We start from the raw sequence: 12689 nt of genomic DNA on the forward strand, positions 1-12689 counted from the left end.
CCAAACACACATCTGATTTTGTTCCCTCACAATTTTTGTAGACATCTCCACCAGAATGTCAGCTGTGAAAGTTTATCTATGTTGACAGGTTTCAGAGTAGCAGCCGTGTTAGTCTGTATTCGCAAAAAGAAAAGGAGTACTTGTGGCACCTTAGAGACTAACAAATTTATTAGAGCATAAGCTTTCGTGAGCTACAGCTCACTTCATCGGAAAATGCATCCGATGAAGTGAGCTGTAGCTCACGAAAGCTTATGCTCTAATAAATTTGTTAGTCTCTAAGGTGCCACAAGTACTCTTTTTCTTTTATCCATGTTGTACCTGCTAATAGGTCTGTACTTTCTCCAGAAGACTTTTTAATGATGATAAGTCTAATAAGCATGGAATCATTGTTCCGTGTTTGGGAATTATTTCTATTTTCATATTGCCAGGACTGGGCCACTCTGTCACTCTACCAAAACCATCCATCTGCTTATAACTCAGTATTTACAGTGGAAGTGTTCTGTATAGAAAATATATTCTACTCTGGGCTGATCACTATTTTTAAAAATCATCCTAATGGCATCCCCAGAGGTAGCTTTAGTGTTTACTTGCAGGATATTTGTTGTTTATACTAAATCTTGTTTTACAGTGGCCACTGTAAATTCATCTTAACTCTCTACCATGGAGATGCATCCATTGCTTCAATTTTCCTTATGTATCTTTTTCCAGATAAATACTATGATCTGACCCTTCAGACAAATCAGAAGTCTTCCCTTCAAGAGACAAGATAGGAGTCCAAGCAAGAGATCAGCAGCCCTCTTTGGGTTCATGTGTCCTTCTCTCATGATCTGCCTTGCTTTTCCCATTTCATACAAGGGAATGAAAAGAGCTTCCTCTCGTCCTCTCTGGAACCCTATGCCTAAATCCATAAGGCAAGGATAGGCATCAAAATCAAGCCCATACCCCAGGACTCTTCCTTCAATTAATAAATTCATAGATTCCAAGGCCAAAAGGGATGATTGTGATCATCTAGTCAGACCTCTCATATAAGACAAGCCATAGAACTTCCTAGAGCAAATCTTTTAGAAAAACATCCAATCTTGATTTAAAATTTGTCAGTGATGGAGAATCCACCACAACTTTTGGTAAGTTGTTTCAATGGTTAATTATCCTCACTATCAAAAATGTTCACCTTATTTCCAGTCTGAATCTGTCTAGCTTCAACTTACAGCCATGGGATCATGTTCTATCTTTCTCTGATAGATTGAAAAGCCCATTATTAAATATTTGCTTCCCATGTCAATACTTAGACTTAATCAAGTCCCTTTAACCTTCTCTTTGTTAAGCTAAATAGATTGACTCAAGGAGCTCTATCTCTATAAGGCATGTTTTCTAATCCTTTAATCATTCACATGGCTCTTCTCTGAACCTTCTCCAATTGATCAACATCCTTCTTGAATTGTGGATACCAGATCATACAAAGTATTCCAGCAGTAGCTGCATCAGTGCCAAAGCAGAGGTAAAATATCCTCTCTATTCCTACTCGAGATTCCCCTGTTTATCTATCCCAGGGTCACATTCATTCTTTTAGCCACAGCATCACACTGAAAGTTCATGTTCAGCTCATTATCCACCATGACCCCCACAATTATTGTCAGCCCTGCATTCTTTGTTCCTCGGTGAATACATTTACATTTAGTAGTATTAAAACACATACGCTTTGTTTGCGCCCAGTTTACTAAGTGATACAGGTTTATCAGAATCAGTCACCTATTCTCTTCTTTATTTAGTGCTCCCCCCAATTTTTGTGTTATCTGCAAACTTCATAGTGTGTTTTTGTTGTTGTTCATCCACTGATCAAAATGTTAAATAGTGTAGAGTCAAGAACCAATCCCTGCAGGACCACACTGAAATACACTAGCTTGACTGCTCCCCATTTACAATTACATTTTGAGACCTGTGTGTTAGCTAATTTTTAATCCATTTAAATATGTGCCATGTTAACTTTATATCATTCTAGTTTTTTTTAATCAAAATGCTGTGCCTTACCAAAACAAATGCCTTACATAAATTTGTTATATCAACTTTATTACCTTTATCAACCAAACTTGTCATTTCATCAAGAAAAGACAGATTGGGGTGAAACAAATTAATAGGATCATCCTATATCCTGCCTCTTCACAGTCCTTCAGGGCTCAGTGTTTTCCAAGTCTTAGTGGAGAATCCCATACCAGGATCAATCTCTCCTCCCTACATAGAAGGAAGGCTACCTCTAGTAATTGCTTCGCAACATATTTTGCCACAGCCTAGGCCCACATAATCCTCTAGCATCTATAGTCCCCAGCATGATAGTCCATAATGGGAGAGAACTTGCAGCATGTATATATTGGCCCAGGGCTGGCCTTAAAGGGATAATACACTGTGACACATTCTAGGAAATCTCAGGAAGAAAGAGAGCAGGGGCTAATCTTCCATACTGATACAGTGAGAAATTATTGACTTGGGGACAAAAGGCGAAAGAATTAATAATTGCAATGCTGTTGTGGAGTGTGTTACTGAGAGATTGTATTACTGATAAGTACCAGAGAAGAATCCACTGCAGTATATGTTTCAGCTATTGGATCTCTGTTTTTTTTTTCATTCAGAGCTTCTGTATTAGAAAAACTTCACTGGTTTCACTAAACTGTTTTGAAACTGAACTAGTTAAATTGGTGTAAATGCCTTACCTGTTTAAGCCATGTTTAAATTGTCTTAATTTGCATCTGTAAATTGTCAAATTAAGCAAAGGTAAACAAGTTTGTGAATCTATATTAGGTATTTGTGCCAGTTTAGACTAATTAAAATCAATTTAGTGCAACTTTTCTAATGTACAATATATGGTTACAGTTTTATCAGTTTATCCAGTTGCATTTATTGTACATGTATATAGACTTTCATTGAATATATGTACTGAGGTGCTATTTTGACACAAAAGATATTCTTCCCAGACATCTTCTTTCAAACAGGACAGGGCACTTGTGCAAACAATCTCTTTAAAAGGGAATTTTTCAATGAGCAAGGATGCAGCTCCTGACGAGTGCCCACTGACTTATTTTGATGACAGGCTACTGTCTCTCCACATGGCTGCTGCTGATGCCATTAAATGGTTGGAAACGTTGTGCCTAAGCTGATACATATACCGTTCTTCTTCCCTTGCCCTTCCAAAAATTGTGCGTGTCCCTACAAGCCCAAACTTTGTGTATCATGGCGTGGGAGATTTCTGTTGTTCACTTTTACTTCCTGGTGTGGAGGCATATAGACTTCAAGTCTAGTTTTAAGTGATAACTCTTCAAGGCTTTGGGCTTGATTACATAACTAATTCTTAACCAATCAAATCATGAATTTCCAAGCCACTGACATGCAACTAGCTTTTAAAACTTCATTATATGATCAGAGATTAAGTTGTGTGACTGGAAATATATTTTCCATCTCTGAATTATAATCTTCTATCCTCACCTTTTTTTCCCCCTCAGAGGTGTTATGCGAATTCTAAGTGTTCTTGCCAAATGTTGGTCAGCATTTGCATTACTTGAATTGGTAAATAAACATAAATCAGTAAGAATGTGCAAAATCAATGAACTAAACAAACCATGCAGAGCCCCCAAAAGATGTAAATTCTAAATGGTGTAGATGAATCAGTTGCATCTCTATTTATGTTTACTGAGATAAGAAAAGTTCCATTTATACATTTTAACATGAAGGGCATTTGCTAAAGAGTAAACTTAAGTTGCTGTTGAGGAAAATGGGATAATTCTCGTTCATAATTACTCTTGTATGTTTTGATTAGGGAAGACTATAACATTTCATAATATTAACACCTACAATAATACATAGTTCAAGCTTTTCAAACACAATTAGAAAATGTTAATTAGAGAAACAAGTATGACATTAATTGAATATCATGTGTGCATTACCTAGTTTCCAAATTACAGAACTAATACAACTGTCTACTCAAACAGCATTTTGAAATTTTGCATATAACTTAACAGCAAATAGTTATTCAAACCTGCTTTTGTCATGTAACATGAAATAAATACTTTAAAGGGCAGGATGACTGGCATGAAGAAATAAGTGTGTGTGTGTGTGTGTGAGAGAGAGAGAGAGAGAGAGAGAGAGAGAGAGAGAGAGAGATACAATGCTGGTTGCCGGTGTCCGTTTACATTAAATGGAGGTGGCAGGATTTGGCACAAAGTAGAATAGAGCAGCCAACAACTGTGGAAAGAAGACAGAAAAGACTCCCAGAATACATTCCATCACCACAGCATAGCCATACTAAAACAGTGCCAATGAGCCCTTTGTTCACTGAGCTGTGCTTCATCCCCATTAATAATACCAAGCTTTTATATATCACTAAGGGATATATTCAGTAGCTTTTAAAGCTATTTAAAAAGAAAGCAAATACCATCACCCCCATTTTACAGGTGAGTAAACTGAGGCACAGAGAAGTTCAGTGATTTGTCCAAGGTCACCCAGCAGATCAGTGGCAGAGCCAGGCTAATAATCAGGACTTCTAAGTCACGCTCCAATACTCTATCCAGTGGGCCACCTGCTTTAATGGCAGACTGAATTTTAAATTGTGGTTTATAATTTATAAATACATAAGATTTATCTGCACAAGATTTTGTCATCTTCTCCATTACCTCTTGTGGCCAGTATTTCAAACCCTTAGCACCCATAATTTGAGAGCTGATTTTCAAGAGCCCATTTAAGCACATTAATCAGTGGTCAGATTTTCAAGAGAACTCAGCACACACTGGGTAGTAAAATTGCTGAGCTCTTCTGAAAATCTGACCACCTGGGTGCCTAAATGGGAGTTCTGCTCTCAAAAATCTGACCCGCATTGTGGGGATAGAGCTCTATTGAAAATTTGACCAGAGCTGGTACTTGGGTGTATTGAATAACATGACATTTTAAACCGAGGGGTAGGGGGGAATCCTCAGATTCAAAATCAAAGTTGCAGGAGGCATTGTGCCAACCGATCATTGACCACATAGGGGTGGTGGAGTTAATTCTGATTTAAAAATGATGGAAGCTAAGAACTACATTATATATTCCTTTTTCTATTACACTTGCCATATTCTGCTATTGTCTGCAGAGGATGGTTGAATTTGGAATAACAGTAATGTACAGTAGAACTAGTCCATGCTAAAGGCTCCCCTCTGCTCCAGTTAATCAGTGTGGTGAGTGCTGTGCAGAAGGCATTCAGGACTAATCCTTAGTGTAGTAGCCATATACTGCTGATTTCAGTAGTGTGCAACCACCTGTTATTGTCCTGTTCCTAATTGTACTGTCACAGACATCACCTAGCCATATAACCAGGCTCCTAGGAGCAGGAGCTCAATAGGAGGGGGACCCAGGGCAGCAACCCCCTCCCTTAACCTCCTCTTTGGCACTGACTGGAGCTGGAATGACAGAGGTGTCCAGGCCAAATTTGAGTAGTATGGTGACCCTGTGGGTCTGCTTGCTGCCTACCCAACTTTTGCAGTCCTCCTGGTGCCCATAGGCCCTGGGAACCCTTAACCCCTGGGGAGAAGTGGAGCAGGAGACACAATGAGGCCTCAGGTGGATGGAAGGATTGGATCTGAGATTTCGGTGCTTCCTGGGGAAGTGTAGATGCAGAAGTAGAATGGAGTCTGGGGACTGTAGAAGGCCTGGGTCCTGGTGGGGATGATGCTCTTCAGCCTGACCAACTCTCTGGGTTAGCACACAGGGTAGGGTATGGAGCAATGTGGGGGGAAAGAGCATGGGACTGGGTATGGGGTGGCAGCAGGGGAGTGTGTGTGGAGCTTGGTGCAAAAGGAGAGCGCAGGTCTGGATGCAGAGGCAGCACCAGAGCTGAAGACTGGGTATGACAGAGGGAGGAGGAATATGTTGGGTTGGGAGCAGAGCAACAGGTGGAGAGCTCCCTCCCTTTGAAAATCCTGGTTGAGCCATGGCCTAGGCAACAATCAGCTAGAGATGAACTTTTAAAAGGGCCTCATGACTCGAATATATTTCCCTGTCTGACTGTTCAGTTATATGGCTCATCCAGGGAGAAACATGAGGGGCTTGTTGATTCAAAGATTCTCACTAGGTCTTCAAAGAATACACAGTCAAGAAGGCAGGAATGATGGAATTCCACCTTTCTGATGAATGGAGCTTAGCACCCAACACTACCATTGGACAACCCTGGTCAGAATGCCCCCCACTACTCTGAATGAAGAATAGGAGAAACATTTGACCATTGCCAGCTTTGGAACTGGAGCTTACTGTGGGTTGTTCTCCAGCTCTATGACTGTAGTAACATCTGTATCCAGTCCCCAGCAGGATTGGGGAAAGAGGAGCAACTTCATGGTACACAGCATGTTCCCCAAGATCTGTTCCCATAGGTAACCCTTTCAAGATAGGCATACCCTTCCTTATGCCCAAGGAGAGTACAGGATTACATGTTTCTATAGCATCTCCCACCTTCTTGGGATTTCTGTGGATTTGGGATCCATGCAGGGAAATGAGGTGAGAAGTGTTGGGACCTAAAGTGGGAGAGGATTTGGCCAGGAGTTGCACAGGCCATCCTTTCAACAGTCTCATGAAAATTACAGCACAGAGCTGAATTTCATTTTTCTACTATCACCTTTGCTGCACAACCACTATGAAGCTGGTAAAGCCCCTTTAAAGAGCCCATATTTTGGACAGGACATGGTATCATGGCTGTGATGGAGTTGTCCTCACAAGGAACTCATTCAATAGGAACTATTTTAAAGAAGTTCTATGACCTGTCTTATACAGGAGGTTAAACAAAAGGGTCCCTTCTGGTCTCGGAATCAATGAATATATGCAGTGAGGGGTTGGGGCTTCGAAGTCAGTGTGGATGCCTCCTTGGATCTACTCAGTTCAGGGGCTGGCTTTGTCTTGAAGCAGTGGAAGGACTCATTCAAGGGAATGACAATAGGGAAATTCTGAAAAAAACCTTGCACAATTTTATTTTTTTGAGGTGCCTGCATCAGGTATTTCCACCTGATGGGATTCTGTGGGAGTCAGGAGAAGGGATGGAAGTGCTTGGGAGGCAAGGAGCTCATTTGTATAATCTTCCCAAATCAGCTCCATAATGCCTGGGTGCATTGGGTTTTTTGTTCTTTTATATATTTGCCCAATCCAACAGGCTGACCAGCCTCATCTATGGATTCAATGTCTCCCCATTGGCAAAAATGAAGCAAAGAGGATAAAATCATGTGAGCAGTTTATAGAGATTTTGAAGATTTATTGTAACTACAGCTGGAAGTATGTTATATCCACAGATCGTATGGCAACATAAATTATGATTTGCAGGGGAACATTAATTAACAATTGCTAACCAAGAAGGAAATCATTTTGACTGATAATATGCAACTTCAGATGGCAGCATTTTGATTTTCATTTCTGTAAAAAATATTTTTTGAGCAACATTATTGGTTAATTAGTATTTGTAAGTAATGAATTCATAAAGGGGAGAATTAACATGTTTCTTGGGAAATTGTCTAAAATAACTGTTTCATTAAATATATTAAAAGAGAACTTCTTCACTATATTTCAGTCATGTTTAGTAGGATGAGAACCCTTGATCTGGTTTGCTATAAGAACACAAAGTACAGAATTAAAAATATTTTGGCACATAGTCTCTTATCACTGAACTTATTATTAGGGCAAAATCTCCCCTTGTCCCCTGTCTAATACCAGCCTTTATATTATCAGTTATCAGTTATTTTAAAACATATTTACTACATCAATCGAGTATTTTGAGAAGAGAAAACATGGCCTAAATTTTCAGAAGTATCCACTTATTTGGGTGCCACATCTTGTGTTGGCCACTTGAGACACCAAGGGCCAGAATTTCAAAGATATGTAGGTGCCTAAAGGTACAGATAGGTGCCTAGTGGGGTTTTGAAAATCCCACTGAAGTGTCCCTCACCTTTAGGTGCCTAAATACCTTTGAAAATCTGGACCTTCATGCCTGATTTCTAGAAGTGCTTATTGTTCCACACCTTCCTTTAACTTCAGTTGGAGTTGTGGATGCTTTCCAAATCAAATCCAGTCACTTGGGATCCAGTCACTTGTTTTGGTATTGAGAAATTTAAGCACCACAAAATAGTGGGCACTCTTGAACATTTAGACCAGTATGTCTGCCTGCTGTGAATTACAGCATTTTAAAACTGACCGAACTAAGTTAGTGATTTGGTCATTGTGATAAATGAAGGGGGAGGGGTGTGTGATGGGTTGGATCACAGAAACCCCCTTGGGGCTGCAAACTGATGTGCCAAGACTACTTCTGCCCCACCTTCCCTGCGAGCTTGGGACTCCAGAACCCTTTCTGGTTGTGCCAGATATGCTTGCCGGCCACAAATACAGACCCAGGTCTGAACCACGTCCCACAAACTGCAAGAAGCTTAAGAAGTGTTCCCATCTTTAACATTCAGATGCTCAACTCCCAATGGGGTCCAAACATCAAATAAATCCGTTTTAGCCTGCTTAAAGCTTATACAGGGTAAACTCATAAATTGTTCACCCTCTATAACACTGATAGAGAGAGATGCACAGCTGTTTGCCCCCCGCTCCAGGTATTAATGTATACTCTGGGTTAAATAATAAGTAAAAAGTGATTTTATTAAATACAAAAAGTAGGATTTAAGTGTTTCCAAGTAGTAACAGACAGAACAAAGTGAATTACCAAGCAAAATAAAATAAAACACACAAGTCTATGCCTAATACAGTAAGAAAACTGAATACAGATAAAACCTCACCCTCAGAGGTTTCCAGTAAGCTTAGTTTTGCAGACTAGCTTCCTTCTAGTCCGGGTCCAGCAGTCACTCTCACCCACTGTAGTTACTGTCCTTTGTCCCAGTTTCTTTCAGGTATCCTTTGGGGTGGAGAGGCCATCTCTTGACCCAGCTGAAGACAAAATGGAGGGGTTTCCCAGAGGGTTAAAGTTAATAGACTTTCTCTTGTGGGGAGATACCCCCACAAGAGAATTCCAGCTACAAGATGGAGTTTTGGAGTCACATGGGCAAGTCACATGTCCATGAATGACTCAAACTTACAGGTAGCAGCCATGGTTCACATGCTACCTTGAACGTCCTCAGGTAGACTTCTTTTGTGGATTGGAGCCTTCCAAGATCCATTGTCCGTTAAGTGTTTCTTGCTTGGGCACTTAATTTGCTCATTCCTTTCTCAGGAAGCTGACCAAATGCTTTACTAAGGTTACTTAAAATCAAGCAAGTACACAGCCAATATTCATAACTTTGAGTACAAAAATGACACATGCATACAAATAGGATGAATATATTCAGTACATCATAACCTTTACGGAGATGTTACATGGCATATGTAACATAAAAATATTCCAGTTATGTCATATATATTCATAAGTATATTCCCATAAAGCATTATGGGGTGCAATGTCTCAGGGAATAGCTCCCTTTTATGGACACCCAGCCAGCCAGTAGCTATAAAATCCCCCTTAGTATCTGTTCTCTAATTGCTCTACCTGTAAAGGGTTAAAAAGGCTCACTGCTATGCATAGGTACAAGGAAGTGAGTGGGCACCTGGCCAAAAGAGCCAATGGGAAAGCTAGAACTTTTTAAAATTGAAACAAGACTCCCCTTTTGTCTGTCTGTGGTTGTTTTCCCAGGGAGAGGTGAAAAGGGCAGAGTTATGCTGTGTCAAGCTTGGGCCAGGTATGAAAAATCAGTATCATACCTAGACATTACTCATTTAAAACCCCAGATATGTAAGTAAATCAGGAAATGTCTAGGAAGACGCAACCAGATTTATCCCTTTTATTTCTTTATGGGTTGTGGATTCCTCTGTGCTAACCCCAGGTGCTTTTGTTTTGCTTGTCATCTTTAAGCTGGACCTCAAGAAAGCTATTCTTGATGCTTAATCCTTGTAGTTGCTCTTCTAAAATCTAGCAATAACCTGAACTCCCAGATGTATTTTCTTTCTTTTTTTATTAATAAAATTAAAAAAAAAATTAAGAGCAGAATTGGATTTTTGTGTCTTAAGAGGTTTGTGCACACGTTGTTCAATTAGCTGGTGGCAACAGCTGATTTCCTTTTTTTTTTCTTTCTCAGCTCTTCCCCGGGGGGCGGGGGGATGAGAGGGCTTGAGGGTACCCCACAGGAAGGAATTCCCAAGTGTACCTTCCTGGGCTCTCAAAGGGGTTCTGTACTTGGGTGGTAGCATCTACCAATCCAAGGTCAGAGAAAAGTTGTAACCTTGGGGAGTTTAATTCAAACCTGGAGTGGCCAGTATTAATTTTTAGAATCCTTGTGGGCCCCCACCTTCTGCACTCGAAGTGCCAGAGTGGGGAATTAGCCTTGACAGTAGTCATCAGTCAGAACCTAACACAAAGAAAATGATTGCTTTGTGTAATGGTGTGCAATGTGGTCTAGTGACAAGCACTGGACTGGGAGTCAGGAGACAGATTCTGTTCCAATCTCTGTCACTGACCAGCTGTGTGTCCTTATAACTTCACTATTCTGTGCCTGTTTCCCTTTTCACTCTTTGCCTTCTTTGTCAATTTAGATTGTAAACTCTTCAGGGCAGAGACCTCTTTTGTGTTTGTCTGTCTCTACAGAGTCTAGCACAACAGGGCCTTGATGTCATTATTTACATTACAGTAATGTTTAGAACCTCCAGAGTGCAAGAAGAAAGCAAGCCTGATGCTGCATCTTATTCTACATTCTCCTTCTCTGCCTATGCCTTCTAGATCCAACCCTGCTCCAGTAGCAAAGAAACTATTTATTTATTTAAGGGGAGATAAATGTACTTTCTATTTTAGATCTTTTTGGTTTTAGCTAGTGAGATTGTTTTGATCAACGTGTGTACGGTTTCTGTTCCAAGCAGCACTGAGGGCTAGAGCTGGATGAAATTTTTTGAGCTGAAGCTTTTTCTCAGATTTGGGTACTGTGAAAAATTTTGCAAATTTGTGTTGAATTTATTAAGTTGTTTTGGTGGAGGAAGGGACCAACCAAACAAAAACATCTGCAAAAAATCCAAGTGTTTTGTTTCAACATTTCAAAATAAAATGTTTCAGTAGTTTAAAATCACTTTTTGTTTATAATGTATTTCTTTTTTAGAATTTTTTTTAAAACTCTAAAACCAAGTAAAATAATATAAAATGTTATTTTCTGGTTAGCTGAAAAAAACCAAAACATTTCGGGTTCACTCAAAATAATTTTGTCTTTCAGTATTGCAAGCAATCCGGAAACTCAGGTATTCACACTCTCTGGAGGACATGGTGCCAGCAAGAATCTAAACATAGATTCATAGATACTAAGGTCAGAAGGGACTATTCTGATCATCTAGTCCGACCTCCTGCACAGCGCAGGCCACAGAATCTCACCCACCCACTCCTATGAAAAACCTCACCCATGTCTGAGCTATTGAAGTCCTTAAATCATGGTTCAAAGACTTCAAGGAGCAGAGAAGCCTCCCTCAAGGCCCCATGCTACAGAGGAAGGAGAAAAACCTCCAGGGCCTCTCCAATCTGCCCTGGAGGAAAATTCCTTCCCGACCCCAAATATGGCAATCAGCTAAACCCTGAGCATATGGGCAAGATTCATCAGCCAGATACCCAGGAAAGAATTTTCTATAGTAACTCAGATCCCATCCATCTAATATCCCATCTCAGGGGATTTCGCCTATTTACCCTGAATATTTAAAGATCAATTACTTACCAAAATCCCATTATCCCATCATACCATCTCCTCCATAAACTTATCGAGTAGAATCTTAAAGCCAGATAGATCTTTTGCCCCCACTGCTTCCCTTGGAAGGCTATTCCAAAACTTCACTCCTCTGATGGTTAAAAACCTTCGTCTGATTTCAAGTCTAAACTTCCTGGTGGCCAGTTTATACCCATTTGTTCTTGTGTCCACATTGGTGCTGAGCTGAAATAATTCCTCTCCCTCTCCTATATTTATCCCTCTGATATATTTATAGAGAGCAATCATATCTCCCCTCAACCTTCTTTTAGTTAGGCTAAACAAGCCAAGCTCCTTAAGTCTCCTTTCATAAGACAAGTTTTCCGTTCCTCGGATCATCCTAGTAGCCCTTCTCTGTACCTGCTCCAGTTTGAATTCATCCTTTTTAAACATGGGAGACCAGAACTGCACACGGTATTCTAGGTGAGGTCTCACCAGTGCCTTGTATAACGGTACTAAAACCTCCTTATCCCTACTGGAAATGCCTCTCCTGATGCATCCCAAAACCGCATTAGCTTTTTTCACAGCCATATCACATTGGCAGCTCATAGTCATCCTATGATCAACCAATACTCCAAGGTCCTTCTCCTCTTCCGTTACTTCTAATTGATGCGTCCCCAACTTATAGCTAAAATTCTGAAATGGTGACTCAGAAATGGCTGAGTTGTTTAGGTGACATCTATAATCTGACATCTATAATAAGCCACTGACTGTCTGGCCTGCTTCCCTGATATCTGCCAACTCCTCTAACTTGATTTGATGCAGACATACTAAAATATGTAGGGCCAAATATTTGTTTGTTTTCATGTCAATATTCAGCTGGCTGATTTAGGCACTTATTAGTAATACCTGGGAATGTATAACTCAGTTCAGCCTCCCTCTAGAACTGCTTTCAGGTTGTTTTGTTTTTCATTCTGGTTCTGTTATGTCTTTTAGGTGTCAAGTTGCCCTTTG

This window comes from Dermochelys coriacea, chromosome 8 (assembly GCF_009764565.3).
Source record: "Dermochelys coriacea isolate rDerCor1 chromosome 8, rDerCor1.pri.v4, whole genome shotgun sequence".
Lineage (NCBI taxonomy): Eukaryota > Metazoa > Chordata > Testudines > Dermochelyidae > Dermochelys > Dermochelys coriacea.